The 3,763-nt window shown below is 31.5% G+C and overlaps 1 long non-coding RNA gene across 1 annotated transcript; it reads right to left on the bottom strand.

Moving 5' to 3' along the window:
- Nucleotides 1-1,458: 1,458 nt before the first annotated feature.
- LOC114195363 (uncharacterized) lies at nt 1,459-3,262 on the bottom strand. The gene is made up of 4 exons (XR_003606474.2): nt 2,862-3,262; nt 2,399-2,548; nt 2,228-2,306; nt 1,459-2,121 (listed from the first exon to the last, which is right to left on the bottom strand). It is a non-coding gene; the product is annotated as an uncharacterized LOC114195363 (long non-coding RNA).
- Between the last annotated feature and the right edge of the window lie 501 nt (nt 3,263-3,763).

Below are 3,763 nucleotides of genomic sequence, written 5' to 3'. Positions count from 1 at the left end.
TATAAAAAGATATGCTTTTTGTCGTAAGTTTATAAGGTATAAAAAATATTACATATGAATAAAATAATAAATATAAATAACAAATATATACTTATTTTATATTAGTTATCTATATTGTTAGAGTATTGTTTGTTTCGAAGATCAATAACTTTGTCATAATTTTACCCTTAAATAACATTTGTTGTTTAAGAGAGAAATTATATAAACTACCTAGCTTGATGTCCACTCTATAAGATTTTTTAGTTTTTCAAGAATAAATATCCCAATCTAGAGCAAAAGGGTTAGAGTCACCTAAACCCTAAGTTTTCTTGTATAAAGTGTTAGAAGTTCAAAATTCAAGTCTTAATAGATGTCATTTATAATATCAATTACTGCAAATGACCTCTTAACTAAGAGTGACAATGTGAGCTTGGTGCAGCGGGCTGTTTTGCAGACATGCCAAAAACTCGTGGGACCAACCAAAATATTGAGCTCGTTGGCCTGTAAAAGCCTGTCTCACATAACCACAACCCGTGAGGGCTGGCCTGCCGCCCACGTAAAAAAACTTGCACTTTTGTATATTAGATACTTTCCTTTTGGACTTATTCACTAACGTTGCAAATTCTTATATGAGTGGAAAAGACAAGTGTTATGTATTTTTGAATATGCTAAAACTTGAAAAATACATCGTATATGTCAAAGTACGAATATGAATATGATGAACATGTTGAATTATAAATTTATCATCCAACTTCCACTACTACATATTTTAGTTTTAATAACATTTAAAAAATGTTATTAAAGTCTAAAAAAATGTTGCTATTTGCAAAGGCGACATTTATACACATGTTATGTATAGTGCATGTTACTAAAAGGTTTTAGTAACATTTTTATATATTATTAGTATCATTTTTAAAAATGTTACTAATTAGCATTTTTACTAACACTAGAAAAATGTTGCGAATTTAAATTTTTTGTAACACTTAAAAAATGTTACATATACGTCTTCTAACATTTAAAAAATGTTACCTCTATATTTCCTAACATTTAAATAAATGTTACCAATTGTATTATTTTGTAACAATTAACAAATGTTACATATTGTCTTATTTGTAACATTTTAAAATTGTTAATAGTTTATCTATCTAGAAATAAGAATAGTTCTTAAGACAAAATGATAGATGGTTCCATTCAAGGATACATAAAGTTTGGTTAGTTGTCAAGATTTAACTCAAATCAATGGAATTGAGAATCATGTGAAATTTGAAAAGTCATAAAGTTAAATACTAGCTATGAGAATTTTTAATTTTCAAAATTAAAACAATATCTAGAATTGCGGGATAGAATGAAACCATATCTCAACCTTATCTTTTGTTTTATTTTTCCCTCATCCACAAGTTTGATCTGTAATCAAATTGGCAAGACAGTTTCCTACCAACTCTTCATATTCTATCATCCTTCATTACTTCAATTAATCAATGAGATAATAATTCTCTTGTATTCTCCTAAACTTCAATTAGTATTTAAATCCAATAAATAAAATGAATATTACTAGTAGCATTTAATATGACAATAATGGATATAATAACAAAGAATTATTTACAAATGCACCCTTGCATTAGGTCACAAGAGTATATAGATTCGCCAACCTTAAACCTCCCATCTTTTCTGACATCCAACCTGCTACATTTAGTTTTGCATCCATCCTTTGCAGCTGCAATTCCGTGACCACTTCCTCTTAACCAATTCTGACAATAGACAAAAGCAAAATATAGATATAATAAGTATAGAGGCTTGTCACCTTTTATCATTTTGTGCTCCCATTACATGAAACATTTCACAAATTACATCCATTCTTGTTTTACTCTAGAAAACAAATTGTTTGAAACACTCTTGGTCATAAAATTGGACATCTTGAAACTTGCAACTTCAGCTCCTTTCCCGGCTTGCTGGCCTGCTCAGCAATCTTTGAGAGTTCTCTGTAACTGTTTTTCTCATTGAAAATGCTAGAAGATTTTGGTGGTTGAAGTCCATGCAGGGTCCTCTGAGCATGAGCCCACCGAGCTTCCCTCTCCTCCTAACTTGCAAATATAAAACAGTCATCATTTCATCATGAGTCAGGTGTCTAACTCCGAATTTTTCCTACAAGAACAGTCAAGGGGTGTTATTTGTTTGATCCAAGAAAAAAGACTTGAACCTGTTTCAGTTGAATAATTCTTACAGGGAAGAAATCAGTTTCTCTCATTACCTAGAAAAATATGATAGTCATCAGTGCCAAGTAACTCCCAAGCACAACTCTAGTAGCAAATATTTCTTGCACTTTTCGGCTATCAGGCAAGGAATATATAGCAAACAATGTTAATTTAGAAACAACAAGCACAATAGAAAATGTTTATGAAGAAAACAGATAGCAACCAACCGTATAGTTTTTCATTCTCTGGAAAATAGCCCTACTGGTTAAGACGACACTAATAATAACACTCAATCCAGGTTCTGTCAATACAATATCATAAGCACTTCTCCAGTTGCTTCCTATCTTGCAATTTCTTGACAATTTCGTACTTGTGCTCTGCAGATACAAAAAGGGGTTGGTGAGGACAATGTATAACATTCAAGAGAAGATGTATGTGTTTTCGTATAGAGAGGTTTAACTTATTCTTGACTCTTTCTACTTCTCCTATAAGAATTTGCATCGAAAATTGAACATGTTTACATTCAACAAAAACACAGATAGGAAATAATCCCAGTTATTCCAAGAATCATCACATTGTACCAAAAATGGATTTCCTTACTTCAAAAGGGTATCAATAATGAAGATTTAACAAAGGAATAAATACAAATAGATGGTGAGCAAAGTTGTACTAACAGAATAGGGGATCTACATTTTGAGAGTAACATTTCAAGGGGCCGCTAAGCCTTTTCTTCCACTACTCGGGTAGAGGCAAGTCCCAGGTAAAGGGAGTTGCTGGCTTTCCCTTTCAAGCTTCCCGAGCTTGAAGTAATCGCGTGCCACCAGGACGACGACAAGATTTAGCTCCCAGTCGTGGAGAATAACGTGGGGGTATTGGTCGAGGAGGAAGAGTGTGGCGGTGCCAGAAAGCAAGATTGGAGGGAGTGTGGCGAATGTTTGAGTCCTGAGTTCTAGAGCGAAATTCGTGAGTGTATTCGGTACCTTGGTGAAATGGTCATGGAGGGTGTGATGCGAGAGGAAAATAATTAGAGCGAAAGAAAAACGCTAAAAGAGAAAGAATGAAGTGAAAAGTTAGGATTTGTTGGTTTGTCTTTTAACAAAACAAACGTCGTTCAATTAGTGTCCAAATATATTTTTTGTCGATCAGCTCAATTACAAGATACAAGGTTATAAAATCATGAGATGCTTTTTTTAGTCTAATAACATTTATATGAAAAACGTTATATCGTAACGTTTTAAATGTAACTAAATAATATGTTACTAAAATAAGAAATTCATAACTTGAAAAATGGGTGTGGATCAAAGAGATATTGATAAAAAAAATTAAAATATGAATATGTAGGGTTAATTATAAGACTACTGAACGTTATGTTAAATAATCACATGGTAACATTTAGTTTTATAATGTTTAAGTTTATATATGGTGGAGAGAGTTATAAAATGAAGAAAATGTTACAATAACATTTTTAAAAATTGTTACAATATTACTGTTAATATTAGATACAGTAACGTTTGTAATAAAATGTTATTATAGAATATATTTAGTAACATTTTTACTAAATGTAACCCAACAAATGTTACTAAAACTATAAA

Source organism: Vigna unguiculata, chromosome 1 (assembly GCF_037176805.1).
Source record: "Vigna unguiculata cultivar grain cowpea cultivar isolate G323 ecotype 2 chromosome 1, ASM3717680v1, whole genome shotgun sequence".
In the NCBI taxonomy this organism is placed as follows: Eukaryota; Viridiplantae; Streptophyta; class Magnoliopsida; order Fabales; family Fabaceae; genus Vigna; species Vigna unguiculata.
Note: the sequence above shows the minus strand (reverse complement) of the source record. Positions and strands in the feature narration are given on the sequence as shown.